A 15,162-nucleotide genomic window follows, 5' to 3' on the forward strand; every position below is an offset into this window, starting at 1 on the left:
ACTCTCTTGTATGCCTAAAAGAGATTTAAGTAAGGACCTGATTTTAGCCTCTTGATTGCAAAAGCTGCCATCTCCTTCAGTTGTGAGCCTCAAGACTGAAGCATCGCAAGCAAATGGCTTCACAGCTCCCCTTTCTACAATGCGAATCTGTTCCAATATTGATGACAATTCAAATAAGAAGGAACACAAACAAAACACAGGAAAAGAAAACAGAAAACAATGAGAGAAATAAAAATATGGTTATTTACCCTAGTAGCCCAATCACAGGTTGTAATGCACCAGACAGTATAACTTCCTTCTTAATATCCGGAGACGAGTGGACAAGATTACAAATCACACCAACCTGCAATACTTGACCACTTCGGATAATGCTCAAAGGCAAACCATCAGAGTATCATGGGGGAAAACATGTGGCAAGTGCAAACCGCTTCGTAGTGTATGGCAACATTAGAACAAGGGTGGGTAATGCCAAAATCTGCAATACATAAACTCGATTTTGACCCAGGAACATTGAGTATATCTTCCAGCAAGAGAAAATGCAAGGATATTAGTTCGTGTTTGGTTTCATACCTGTTTTTTGTTCTCGTCCGTCTTAAAAGCGACGGTCCGAATGGGTAGTCAAGAAGCTCTCTGAACCTTTGCGTCTGGGTAGTCAAGAAGCTCAACGAGAGGAGGAGTACCACCTTCGATTCTACATAAGCTAAAAAGACATTCACAACATAATCAGCAATTCCAGGAGAGTTCATCGCTGAAACACAAATATATTTAAAAATCAAAGAAACAAACCCGACTCTTCTTTTTATGGCGCATCGGCGGCTCTCCTCAAAATGTTGTGTACACTTTTGTTCCTGCAAATAAAAAAGGGGAAAGAGGTGGCTGCACTCATAATTGAGCTGCCTACATACCCTCTTTTTAAGAGGGATCAAGCCATTGTAGTTCATATTTTAATAGTTAGAAATCTTTTCAACATAAATATTAATACTAATGAACAGTATATAAATGACAATGCATAATCTTAATTAACTACAATATATTTACATCTACAGTACTAAGCTTCACCGGCCCTTACTTTCTATTTTCAGTAAACTAATACTACCAAACTTCATCTACCCTATGAAGAGAGACGAGCTTATTGTTAGACTAGTACTACTAAACTCTATCTCAACCCCCGAGAACAGAGGCGATCTTATGTTTAAGAATTACTATCTGCATGTACCTGCAAAAAATAGACATAAAAACGAGAGAATGGTTTAAAGAACATTAAAGGTATACACTATTATACCTGGAACTAACATTCTACTGTTACTAGTACTACCAAACTTCATCTCCCCCGGGAAGAGATACAAGCTTATTGTGCGATTCTAAAACTACCAAGCTCAATCTCTCCCCCGGGAAGAGAGTCGAGCTTATTGCTAGACTAATACTACCGAGCTCTGCCTATCCCCCGGGAAGAGATACAAGCTTATTGTGTGATTCTAAAACTACCAAGCTCAATCTCTCCCCCGGGAAGAGAGTCGAGCTTATTGCTACACTAATACTACCAAGCTCTGCCTATCCCCCGGGAAGAGAGACGAGCTTACTACGAGATTCTAATACTACCAAGCTCCATCTCCCCCACGGGAAGAGAGATGAGCTTATTGTTACATATATTTATGCGTGTGTGCTTCTAATTCTAAATATCAATGTCACAATACATACTCCATAATTCTAACCTGTGATAATGTACATCAACTGTTGTTCAGTCGAATGTAGCACAGTACCTGCAAAAAAATAGACATAAAAAAGGAGAGATTGGTTGCACAAGTTGTACAGACCATTAAAGGTATAAGCTGCTATACCTACAACTAATTATTATACAATCCAGCTACTATCATATTATACAGTGACCTACAAATTTAATAAGGATAAAGAAAATAGCAGTTGCACAATTTGTACAAACCGTTATTCTGCTTGTATTCTAATTTTATACTAACATTTATCCTAACTAGTCCCTCACATGTTCTATTGTTATTGTTAGTAGACTAATACCAATAGAAAATCAAATCTGTATGGGTATCGAGAGTCCATACCAAGAGCGACCTGTGAGTAGCGAGTTGTCTTCTCTCCAGCAACTTGCGGTAGTTGTAGCAGAAAAACCTTTGGAGACTCCGCCGCCGACGAGTGCGATTCAGCTTCTCTCATAAGAGCTTTTCTGACGGATTTGCCACTGCAAACCTTGAGCTTCAGGTCAACCTAAATAAAAAAATATAAACTATCATAAACAAAAAAATAAATTAAAAACGACACATTTCTCTGAATCAGTTTTCAAGTGAGTAAACAAAAAGAAACGAAAAAGAAAAACCTGCTTCAGATTCTTGAAGAAAATCCCACACCCTTCCCGCGGAATATGGGCTTTTCATCAAGCCGATCTGCAAGTAATGGCTGCACTCATAATTGAGCTGCCTACATACCCTCTCGGGATCAAGCCATTGTAGTTCATATATTGACAAGACACGAGAAAAATATGTTAGAAATCTAATTCCAAAACAATATAAAACAAATATGACAAAATTACATCTATGCATAATTTTAATCAATATCCTCAACTCCAATCTCCAACATTAGATTCTTCGGTAGAAAATATTTTGGGGAATATAACAATACACATACTTCCAGCAAAAAAAATATAGTTTTATTTGAAAATCATACATATATATATATAGTTTTATTTGAAAATCATATGTTGCTTATGCTCCCCTATATTTTGACTGACCAAAAATGAAAAGAAATTTTTTTTAAAAAAACATTTTGGCCGGCCGGCACTAAAAAAAAATTAAAAAAAAATAAAAATTAAATTTTTTTTAGAGTCAGTCAAAACAGCCAGGGGAGGATAACCAATCATTTTTTTTTATATCTATATATATGAAAATATTAGAAAACCAGAAATTATATGAAAGTTATATTCCCTTTTGTACGTAATGTAGGAACTAAATCAGGAGGTCAAGGTTGAGAGTACTGATTAAAATTATGCATAGATGCATAACCTAGCTATAAATGAAGAGGTGTTAGGGAAAGAGCAAGTCGCGTACCCGATTAAGTGGTCGTGGAGCTTTGTTGAACGCTAGAAGAGTCTGGGTTTACCAAGCTGTCCGGCGATAGCGATCTCTGGAGCAGATCCGTGTATGGGTTCAAAAAATCCAGGTCCCTGAACCTAGTCAAAAGATTGCAAGTTTACATAATTAGAAATGAGATTATTAGGCCAAAGGCCGATTCTCCAAGACTACCTGATGGAAGCATCCCAATTATTTCAGTGATCACAGACGCCTCATTGCAAAGGAATTACTTACCATAACGTGTTGGCCATGGCGGCAAAGGAGAACATCTCTGCAATTAAGAAAGAAACCACTAAATAAGAAAAGCCTAAAGATATCAATCAGAGAGAGAGAGAGAGGGAGAGAGAGAGAGAGAAATTGGACCTTGAAAGCCGATGCAGTCCACTTACGGCTCTTTTGGTGCTTCTTCCATGCATCTGCAGTTACGGCTGCACTCATAAATGAGCTGCCTACATACCCTCTCTCTTCTTTTTAGGGGAGAGTGAGAGAGGGATCAAGCCATTGTAGTTCATATACCGAAATCGCATGAAAAGTAAAATATGTTAGAAACCAAATCCCAAAACAATATAAAATGTCAAACGATACATTAACGCATAATCTCAAGATTCTCAACTCCAATCTCCAACATTAGATTCTTCGGTAGAAATTATGTATGGGGAATATAACAATACATATGCTTCCAGCAAAAAAAAGATACATATATAGAGTTTTATTTGAAAATGAAAGAGGTTGATTATGCTCCCTTAACAGTTTGACTAGCAAAAAAAGAAGTTTAAAAAATTTGGGCCGGCCGGCAGTTTAAAAAAAAAAAAATAAATAAAGCCAGTCAAACAAATAAAGGGGAGGATAACCAACAAATTTTTTTGTATACAAAAAATAAGAAAGCCAGAAAGAAAATGCACGTTATTTTCCCTTTTGTAATCAATTTAGGAATTTTGTGAAGGAAATCGAAGTTGAGTATCCTAAGATTATGCATAATGTGTTTACGTAGAGGCTGAAAGATAGCAAGCACTGTACCTAATTCAATGGTCGTGGGTCAGCAGCTCAGAGTTTCACGCAGGGAAGATGGCATGTGTATTGAACCCTCTACCCCAAAAAAACACCTAAATGAAAGTGCAAGTGTTATCACGAGAGTATAAAAAAAAAAAAAAAAAAAAATTAAGAATTAGCTCATTGTATTATGCAGTGTCCATCGGACCTGAGCTCGCTATAGGAAGAAGAATAGAAAAAGAATGATTTTATTTACCTTGATTCTCATTCCGGTCTCCATTGTGTGGGGGTATTCATGTATACAAGAGACAGTACCTTTGCCGTGCTTCGGGGCAGAAAACCTTAAACCAAGACAAATAAAAATGTTAGCATTTCGTTTCACAGATGCACTTTTTTTAAAACTACAACTATGGAACTACAACAATACAATAAAGCTCATTGTTTTAAACTACAACACTGCTCGTTTTATTAACATGATGGTTAAAAAATCAAAACCTCTCATTTTCTTTGGTGTCTTTTGTAGGGGTGGAGCGTGATGAAGAAGGCATTGACTCCATTCGTACGTACCCGAGACAGAACACATCATCTAATATGATTTTTAGGCACACAACAATCTTATCTTATTTCTAGTGAAGACAAACAAAGCCTATTCAATCTTATCATGTTTTTTGAGAATGAGCATTACCAGAGATGATATGGACTTCCACGGACTACGGTAAGTGAGATTCACCACCACCCTGGGATCCCTTATTGTCTCTGTAACCTTGTTCACCCACGAAGGCACTGCCACAAAGCATCAAAAGCTCTTATTAGAAACAACACTACTGCTTTCATCTTCTTTTCTTACAATCCATTTAAGCACTCTACAAAATAGCCTGTGATAAATCCCACTAAAAGCTACAGATTCATGTAAATCCAGCACATCTTGAGAATACAAAACGCACAAATTAACTCACATTCCTATACCTCTCAGTTATAAACAAAGAGAACTCCACGGGAAAGACCATACACACCTTTGAATGCTGAGTATCGGTTAAGAACACATTAGTTATCAATGAATGCACTATTATTGAAGAGACATTAGGGACAAGCAAGCATTTAACCTGATTCGCTGGTGTTGATTCAGCCAGTTGTCAGCACGGCCCGGCTTGACCACCGCCATGGCCTTTTCCGGACCCCATTCAGACTCCGATGGACTTCTCTCTGACCGACTTGTCCGCGATCAGCCGCACCCAAACTTCCCGATCAACCACTCCGATTAAAGTGTCTGGTGATAGCAAAGAGCTGTTTAGGAGAGAGAGAGAGAGAGAGAGAGAGAGAGAGAGAGAGAGAACCTGCATTTAAGGTGGTCATCCTCGCAGAAGGAGCTTGAGAGCCGAGGAATTGTCTCAAGATTAGAATAGTGACTGAATGGCTGTTGTTGAAGCAAAGCAACAATCTTTTTTGATGCATCTGCAAGAATGGCTGCACTCAAGACTGAGCTGCCTACATACCCTCTCTCCTCTTTTTAGAAGAGAGAGAGAGAGAGGGATCAAGCCTTTGTAGTTCATATTTGAGGTGTGGGATAAGAAATAAAATGTTGTTAGAAATTTGATGTAACATAATAGTTGAACAATAAGTATATGTATGATGTACGGTAATAATACATCAATCATATATCTTAATAATAAAGTACATAAATGAATGCAACTTCATAAAAAAAAATTTATTTTTTTTAAAATAGATATTGATTAACATCCCCAAAGCTTTGACAGACTCTAAAAAATAGACGCCTAAACACTCGGCCGGCCCACCAACCTAAACCCACTACCAAAAAAAAAAAAAAAAAAATCCTATGACAAAATTTTTTAGAACCAGCCAAAACATTTAGGGGAGAGGTTAATCAATAATTTTTATACATATGTAAAAAATAATAGACCTTGAAAATACATGAAAGTTAAATCCCTTTAGTAACCTAACTAGGAGATCGAAAGTGAGAATATGATACTTCGTATTAAGATTATCCATAGACTATGATGGAAAGAAAAAAAAGAAACGAACATTTTAGATGGAAATAAGCATACCTTCTGATTCGAGACTCCATTCCCTTGACAACTATGTCAGTTTCAGATTGTGCTCACACAGAGCGAGCGAGGTTGGGTGCTGATCGGCGGCGAGAACCATTCGATCACAATCTGATCCGGAGCTTCTTCTGCGCCTCAACGATGGACCGGGGGAACAGTTTGAGCTGCGAGGCACTCGACGAAAGAGCGTGGGCTTCGTGTCCAGGCTGAGAGAAGAAAATAAAAAATATGTAAGACAAAATGTATATATAGAGTTGTGACCGGAAAAAAAAAAAAAAAAAACAGTTAGGAATATAATCGAGTAGTGACGAGAAAACTGTAACCAGCCCACAAAAAAATTCAAGAAATTATAAAGTATAAGCCTTAACAGTTCTAGTTTCAAAGAGAATCCCATACCCTTCCAGCGGAAAATGGGCTTTTCATCAAACCGATCTGCAAGTAATGGCTGCACTCATAATTGAGCTGCCTACATACCCTCTCGGGATCAAGCCATTGTAGTTCATATATTGACAAGACACAAGTAAAATATGTTAGAAATCTAATGCCAAAACAATATAAAATATATGACAATATTACATCTACGCATAATCTTAATCAATATCCTCAACTCCAATCTCCAACATTAGATTCTTCGGTAGAATATATTTTGGGGATAATATAACGATACACATAATTCCAGCAAAAAAAAAAAATATTATACATATATAATTTTATTAGAAAATAATACATATACGTAGTTTTATTAGAAAATAATAGATGTTGCTTATGCTCCCCAATAGTTTGACTGACCAAAAATAAAAAGATTTTTTTATAAAAACATTTGGGCCGGCCGGCACTTAAAAAAGAAAAAGAAAAAAAAAATTTAGAGCCAGTCAAACCAGCCAAGAGAGGATAACCAATCATTTTATATATATATATGAAAAAATAAGAAAGCCAGAAATCATATGCAAGTTATTTTCCCTTTTGTACATAATGTAGGAACTAAATCAGGAGGTCATGGCTGAGTATACTGATTAAGATTATGCATAGATGCATAGCCTAACTATATATGAAGAGGTGTTACGGAAAGAGCAAGTCGCGTACCCGATTCAGTGGTTGTGGAGCTTTCTTGAACGCTAGAAGAGTCTGGGTTGACCAACCTGTCCGGCAATATCAGGAGAAGAGCCGTGTATGATTTCAAAAACTCCAGGTCTCTGAACCAAGTCAAATCATTGCAAGTTTACATAAACAGAAATGAGGAAAAAAAAACTGAGTTATTTGGTTATTAAATGTCGATTCTCCAAGATTACCTGATGGAAGCATTTCAGTGATCATAGAAGCCTCATCGCATATGATATCACCAAAAATGTTGTTCGCCACTATCGTGTTGGATAAACCTGTTTGGGATTACGAACAAGCTTCATCGCAGCGTTATCAACATACATGTGGGAAAGCTCAACACTGGGAAACTCCGACGAGACTTAGACCACTCTTTTTCCCCATACAATTGAAACCTGGAATAGTCGATTTATTTTATCAGATAACTCTCGAGGCTGATCTTCGACAAAAACTAATGTTAGGGTTAGTCTTCTCTAATTTTTTTTTCTTAATTGTCTCTCTCTCTCTCTTTCTCTCGAGAAACCCTAGGTCGAAAGTTGAAGAAACCTAATGGGAAAAAAGAGAAAGACCATTACCACGTTGAGGCTGATATTCGACAAAACCAAATCGGAGGATTCCACGCTTCACCTCGTTCTTCGTCGCCGTCGTCGTCGTCTCTCTCTCTCTCTTTCTCTCTCTCTCTCTCTCTCTCTCTCTCTCTCTCTCCAGAGATGGATTTCCACGATTGTGTGGTTTTCACTTCGATTCAGACGGCTATGGAGACAAGCTAGGTTTTCCCAGGGGAAAATTCTCTCTCGCTCTCAAAACCCTATTCTTTCTTTTCTTATTCTCTCTCTATCTCTCCTTCCCTCGAGAAACCTAAATGTATATATAGTCCCCGATCAAATTATTTCACCAACGGTAACAAAATCCCTTTCCTGATTTGGTTTTGGTTTCCCAATTTGGTCATGCAATTCTTCTCTCTCTCTCCGTTCCTTCTACTTTCCTTTTTTCTCGATCTGTTTTGGCGCTTAGAAATTCACTTTGGCGCTTAAACTCCCCTCGCGGAATCTTCTTTGGGCCTCGGCCCGTTACTAAGAAGTGGACTAGATTAATGGGCCCATCAGTGAAAGATTACCAACTTATTCGTTTCCTCATAATCATGGGATCACTATAATCATCGGATTTGGTCTTAAATTATCTTTGCCTTGATAAATATGCATTCTTTTTACTAATTGTTATTATTATGGTTATATTGGTCAACATATATTTAACCTCAGACGTTGACTTTGGTTGACTTTGATGTATAACATGGAAAACTATCAATAAAAATTGTATTCATATATAAAATGTAATCTATGGAACTTTGTCATGTTGACTCATAGTAATTAAATCGGGTTTATGCGTGAATTAGACGGTAGTTTGGAGAGGGAACTTTCGGGACAAAAATAGCCTCGGAGCCGAACCGTCCCGCCCAAGTCATAGAGGCCCTCGACGTTCCCTCCGACCTCGATCTCTCTCTCTCTTGCCACTCTGTGGCAAATGTGCCACAAAATCCCCGATGTGCCCGAAATCAACTAGACTTTATATATATATATATATATATATATATATATATATATATATATGTCACAAAAAATGCCTTATTTCGCGAAAAAATGAGTCACAAAATCAGCGAGTTTGTGGCTGAAAATCCTGCAATTTGTCCATCTAACAGTACGCACACAATAAAATCCCAATCTCTACATGCAGAAATAGTTTTTTGCTATTTTTCCACCAAATGAGTTTGTGATATCTACCTTTTTGGAATAGTGTTGGCGTTGTCTCCACCAATGATTTCCCTTTGTCTAGGTTTCTCAAACTTGGCGCGATCATGATCGCATCATCATTGGAGTCCGGCATTGGAGACCTTCTTTTTTGTATTCGCTCGAGTATACGCGGCGACGAGTCTAGTTCTTTCCTCAGGAGAGACGACAAGTATTTTGGGTCACTTTTCGAAGCCAATCTAGGGCTTCGCCGGACTTCGCCATTGTTTCAGCCTTGCTCGACAATGTGCGTACTACCAACACCGATTATGAATTCCTACCTCCCAATATCGTGATGAACACCGCGGCGACGCCAGAAAATGAGAGCGCTCCATTGCTCTTTAAGTTTGAGTTTGGACGTGCAAACACTGGCTTCTATGTCTTTCTTCATTGTGCCGAAATCCAGCGACTCGAACCCAACCAGTCGCGAACCTTCGACGTCCATGTCAATGGAAAAGTTTGGTACCGCCCTCACCGGCCCGATTATTTGCAAACACACACCATTTGGTTTTCGAAACCTTTGAGAGGTGAATCGAGCTACGCCCTTACCTTGGAACGGCTCGATAATTCGACTTTGCCTCCACTTCTAAACGCGTTTGAGATTTACGACATTGTGTACTTTTCGCAGTTGGAGACCGATGAAGATGACGGTATATATATCTTATCTATGGGAATTTCACCTAATTATTACCAATTTCATGTCAATTACCCAAAATTATTTAAAATTTCAAATTTGATTGATCTATTACTAATTTGAGGAGAGAGACCGAAAATTTCTTACAAAAATACCCCTTAAACATTTCGTGACAGTGTTGTCGCGAAATCCTAGAGGGATATAATAGTCTTTGCACAATCTTATAAGTAATAGATCAGTCAAATTTGGACTTTTGATTGATTTTTAGTAATTGACATGAATATTGTAATTTTCAGATAAAATTCCCTTTATCCATTTATTTGCATGGTTAACTAGTGTTTCCTTTGTACAGTCTAGGTGACGTCTGTATGAATATTTTTAGTTGATGCAATTGGGAACGTGAAATCGGGTTATGGAGTGAAGAGGAACTGGGTCGGAGATCCTTGTCTTCCGGTGAATTATTTGTGGACGGGTTTGAATTGTAGCGTCGATGGCTCAACCCCTCCAAGAGTCACATCACTGTACCTGCACTAATACCCTTTTTTTAATTTAATAATATTTGTTTGTTGATATTACTTAAATAATTGAGCTTTACAACGTATTCCATTAATCTTTGTTAACCACCAGAGACTTGTCTTCGAGTGCACTGACTGGTGAAATATCGAGATTCATAGGCGATCTTAATATGTTGGAGTCCTTGTGAGTACTTAAGAATAACAATCTGTAGCTCATTTTGTGATTATTTTTAATAATGGCTATAATATTAGTAAAAATTCAAAAACAAAGTCAAGTAACAACAACTAACAGATATTAACGTTAATTAACATGAATCAACGTTGAATTAAACAAGAATTATTTCTGAAATCCAAAAAATAAACATAAATAAACCGAATTAACACGAATTAACAAACATTAACACGAATTTAAATGAATTAAACAAGAACTATTTTCGAAATCCCCAATCGAAACCCTAGAATTTCACACTCTGAAATTCGACAAAGATATGGAAAATTCAAAGACTAATTACCTGAGACGAAATCCGACCTCCGACTCCGCGAACTCGGCAACGAACTCGACGACTCCATCGGAGCTCGGAGCGGCGGCGAGGGAGTCGGCGAAGGGCTCCCATGCCTGGTCGAGCATCCCGCCGGAGGGATAAGCGATCGTGATGCCGTTGTCAGAGACCTGGTTGTGCTACGCCGTGATGGCGATCCCGATCACGGATCGTGTCTTGAGCGCCCTCAGCGAGGCAAGTATTCCGGAGCGGAAGACCGTCGATCGGAGCAGCGACGCGTCGGCGCGGGATCCCGACGTGTCGTACGACGGCGTGAAGTTGGGCGGGATAGGGAAGAGCTTCGAGGATTCGAGGAGGAGCGATCTCTGCGCGGCTTCCATGGCTGCTCTAGTGGAGAGAGAGAGAGACGTGTAAGGAAAAAAAAATAAAAATAAATACTCAACAATAACTCCTAACTTGCTATCAATTATATATCATATAAACATAAATATGTTAGCAATCAAAATAGAATATCTTGGCAATCAAATCATAAATATGTTAGCAATCAATTTTGATTTTCTTTAATTATATTTTTTTTAAATTAAAAAGGGCAAAACTGGAAGCAAAATATTGGCTTGAACGCCACGTCAGCGAAATTGACTATTTCTCAAAATAAATGTAAATGTTGGCTTATTCATTTCTCTGTTTTATGTTAAATCTATATTGCCCTCTGTCAAAATAAAAAGAATTCAAATAATAAAAAATTACAACAAACTAATAGGTCTACCCTGGTCCCCTCATCTCTGTCTATGTAATTCCTCAAGTCAAGCCAATGTATTGAACAAGTCAAGCCAACGTATTGAACGAGTGAGCAACGACATTTTCTAGGAAAGAGAACATTACTCGACTTCTTTTATATCCTTCGTCTCGCATACTTTTTCTTCATCTTCACCCTGTTTCGATCACCAACATAATTATTAAAAGAAAAATTAGACGGGCTAGCCAAATTCAAACGTTGAGATTGCATATTAGCCAACATTTACATTTATTTTGAGAAATAGCCAAATTCGTTGACGTGGCGTTTAAGCCAATATTTTGCTTCCAGTTTTGCCCTTTTTAATTTTAAAAAAAATATAATTAAAGAAAATCAAAATTGATTGCCAACATATTTATGATTTGATTGCCAAGATATTCTATTTTGATTGCCCAATATTATTATTACTACAAAAAGAACTGAGCCTCGCCCCGACGAACCTCTCGCGGGCCTCGAGCGGCGGCGACAACCAGATCGTGCTGACGGCGTATAGCCTGTTGTCGGAGATCGCAGTGAAGGCGGCGAACTCCGAGGGCAGGAAGTTCGCGGCGGGGAAGAAGTTGGATCCGGGGTCGGAGGTGGTGTACGGGTTAGCGCAGTGCACGCCGGACCTGTCGAAGAATGACTGCCGACAGTGCCTCGTGAATGCGATAAAGGGGATCGAAGGGAGGCAGAGGAAAATCCTCCTTCCCGGCTGATGTCTAATACGATGTGGACTTGTTCTTCCCAGCTGATTCATGTATGGAACGATTTTCAATCCTGTTAATTAACGTTAATATCTGTTAATTGCTGTTATGTAGGTTTTTGAACGATTTCAATCCTGTTAATTAACGTCAATATCTGTTAATTGCTGTTAATTGACTTTGTTTTTGAATTTTTTCCTTGTTCTTCCCAGCTGATTCATGTATGAAACGATTTTCAATCCTATTAATTAACGTTAATATATGTTAATTGAGGTTATGTAGGTTTTTGAACGATTTCAATCCTGTTAATTAACGTTAATATCTGTTAATTGCTGTTGATTGACTTTGTTTTGAATTTTTTCTCGTGCGGTGTAGGTTTGTTTGCGTGTTTGAAATATAAGCATTTATCACGGTGGATTTGTTAGATATGCATTGATCACGATGGATCTGTTTTAGTTGGCATTTATTCACGCGATTCCAATTTCATTTTTTTCTTTTTTGGACGCGGGAATCTTCCAAATATTTTGATTTGATATTATTTAAATGAATGACAAATTTGTATTTTTTACTGTTAATGTGGTATATTGGCTACACATTAAAAATAAACCAAAAATTAACTATTTTGACAATTACAACGTTTGACTTTGCTATTTTCCTCGGGCTCCCAAGCCATGCTCTTTGGAACGACATTCTTTGCTTGAAATCATTAAAAGCCTCCTTGGAAGACCCTGATGGCCGCTTGGAGTCATCCTGGAGTTTCAACAACAATACTGAAGGTTTCATATGCAGGTTCGTAGGCGTGTCTTGTTGGCATGTTGATGAGAACAAGGTGTTGGGTCTTGATCTCTCAAACATGGGACTCCGTGGGAGTTTCCCAACTGGGATCACCCACTGCAACAGCTTGACTAGCTTAAACCTCTCCAACAACAGACTCTCCGGCCCTATTCCCACCCAAATAGCCACCTTCATCCCTTACGTCACATTCCTTGATCTATCACACAACTCCTTCTCAGCTCAACTTCCAACAACCATCGTCAACTGTAGCTATCTTAATACCCTCAGACTCCAACACAACCAATTCTCCGGCAAATTGCCTGCACAACTAAGTCTTCTCTCGCGCATCAACGTCTTTGATGTGTCGCATAACCTCTTGTCAGGACCAGTGCCTGATTTTGCAAGTTCGCTCATCCCTGCCGAAAGTTATGCCAACAATCAACAACTTTGTGGGGGCCCTTTGGACACAAAAGAATTCCTCAACTGGAAAAATTAGCCACCAGAATGAGTTTTACGGAACTGTCCAAGGCAACAAAAGAATTCAGTGACATGAACGTGATAGGAGTCGGAAGGGCAGGAACTATGTACAAGGCAACGCTTCCAAACGGGTGGTTTCTTGCAGTGAAGAGGTTTTATGAGTCCGAACGGTTTGAGGGCCAATTTGTGTCGGAGATCTTAGCTTTGTCCCAAATGAGACACGACAACTTGATTCCTCTGTTAGGTTTTTGCATAGAAAACAATGAGAGGTTGTTGGTGTATAAATACATGTCCAATGGAAGTCTGAGCAGTCTTTTACATGGCGAGGCTAGTAGAGTGGTACAGTGGCCAATACGGGTCAAAATTGCCACAGGAACGGCAAGAGGACTGGCGTGGCTTCACCACAAGTGCGTCTTCCGCGTGGTGCATCGCAACATAAACTCAGCAAGTGTGTTGCTCGACCGTTTCTTCGAGCCCAAGATATCAAACTTTGGATCGTCGATCATCTCAAATGACGGAGGTGCAATGCTAGTGTACGGTGATGAAAGTGATTCGGGGGTGTTGGTGAACAATGATGCGTGGGAACGGGATTTCGTGAAGAAAGATGTGTATGACTACAGAATGGTGTTGATGGAGCTGATCACTGGATCCACTCGCAATACTGCGGCAGACACCGACACTCATCAGATTGGCCAAGGATTTGAGGCCGAGATTTCGCAGCTGCTGCAAATAGCGTTAGATTGTGTTCGTCCGTTGGCACACGAAAGGCCGACGATGCTGAAAGTGTACAAAAGAGTTGGTCAAGTCGCCCACAAATACCGCATTCCCCGCGACTACGGACTGCTCCTTCGACCAAGGCGCCACTACCACTAAACACATTACAACCATTTCAACTCACGTTTCCTTAAAACTAAGCATAATATTCTTACTATTGTGTTTGTGTTTACATAATTGAAGCTTGTAAATGATTTCGTGTGTTTATAATTGATTATTTACCTTTCAACTCATAAATCTCGTTTTCCATCTGTACCAATTTGTGTTAATTGCCCTTTTTTTTCTTCTACAATTCATTAGTTGCCACTTTTACTGACACTGAAAAAATTGATCAAGTATATCCAATAATAACTTGAACTGGTTATATACACTTATTGCCAAATTTCAAACAACACACTTTCATTGACGACAAAAATACCATTTACATTGATTTACTCGTGCAGCATAAAAGAAAGCAGATGAGTAAAACAAAATCGAGACATAATTAAAGGCATCACAAAGAGATCATAAGTAATTGAAATGTAATGTCATCAGAAACCATCGCAGTGATGGTCATCAGAAATATCACAATATTGTTATTGGAAAATCATCTGTATTATCGGAAGCTAAATTATCGGATTGGTTTTGTATATTTTCTTTAGATTAATTTATTCTAAAATGGACATAATTATATAGCTTACATAACACTATTTATATTTACATTATGTAGTACGAAATCACAATATTGTTTGTCTTAATAAAGGCTATACATTAAAATATAACTTGAGTTATATGAAAAATCAACTAAAAAATCAGCCAAAAGAAAAAAATATATAACAAAATTAGCTAGTCACCTGAAAAATAAAATAAAAAATGTCCTAGGGGATATTTTGAAGAGAATAAGAAAATATATAAGAAAATAAGAAAAAATTAGGTCACCTGAAAAAAATTTATAACAAAAGAAAATAAAAAATGTTAATATTTTGAAGAGAATAAGAATAGAAAA

General features: G+C 38.2%; 3 long non-coding RNA genes and 2 pseudogenes across 3 annotated transcripts; 2 read left to right on the plus strand and 3 right to left on the minus strand.

The window, feature by feature from the left end:
• Positions 1-1,659: 1,659 nt before the first annotated feature.
• LOC149386839 (uncharacterized) lies at positions 1,660-2,800 on the minus strand. The gene is made up of 3 exons (XR_016301408.1): positions 2,342-2,800; positions 2,070-2,232; positions 1,660-1,760 (listed from the first exon to the last, which is right to left on the minus strand). It is a non-coding gene; the product is annotated as an uncharacterized LOC149386839 (long non-coding RNA).
• Positions 2,801-2,864: 64 nt separating this feature from the next.
• Positions 2,865-3,613, minus strand: LOC149386840 (uncharacterized). Its single transcript, XR_016301460.1, has 3 exons — positions 3,456-3,613; positions 3,327-3,363; positions 2,865-3,190 (listed from the first exon to the last, which is right to left on the minus strand). It is a non-coding gene; the product is annotated as an uncharacterized LOC149386840 (long non-coding RNA).
• A 725-nt stretch (positions 3,614-4,338) lies between these two features.
• LOC149386841 (uncharacterized) lies at positions 4,339-5,270 on the minus strand. Its single transcript, XR_016301461.1, has 3 exons — positions 5,186-5,270; positions 4,768-4,865; positions 4,339-4,423 (listed from the first exon to the last, which is right to left on the minus strand). It is a non-coding gene; the product is annotated as an uncharacterized LOC149386841 (long non-coding RNA).
• A 4,052-nt stretch (positions 5,271-9,322) lies between these two features.
• On the plus strand, positions 9,323-10,195 carry LOC149386842 (putative LRR receptor-like serine/threonine-protein kinase At1g05700 pseudogene; annotated as a pseudogene).
• Positions 10,196-12,911: 2,716 nt separating this feature from the next.
• LOC149386843 (probably inactive leucine-rich repeat receptor-like protein kinase At5g48380 pseudogene) lies at positions 12,912-14,276 on the plus strand (annotated as a pseudogene).
• The last annotated feature ends 886 nt before the right edge of the window (positions 14,277-15,162 follow it).

Source organism: Urtica dioica, chromosome 9 (genome assembly GCF_054948205.1).
Source record: "Urtica dioica subsp. dioica isolate 48M chromosome 9, U.dioica_male_clone48M_v1_H2, whole genome shotgun sequence".
NCBI lineage: Eukaryota > Viridiplantae > Streptophyta > Magnoliopsida > Rosales > Urticaceae > Urtica > Urtica dioica.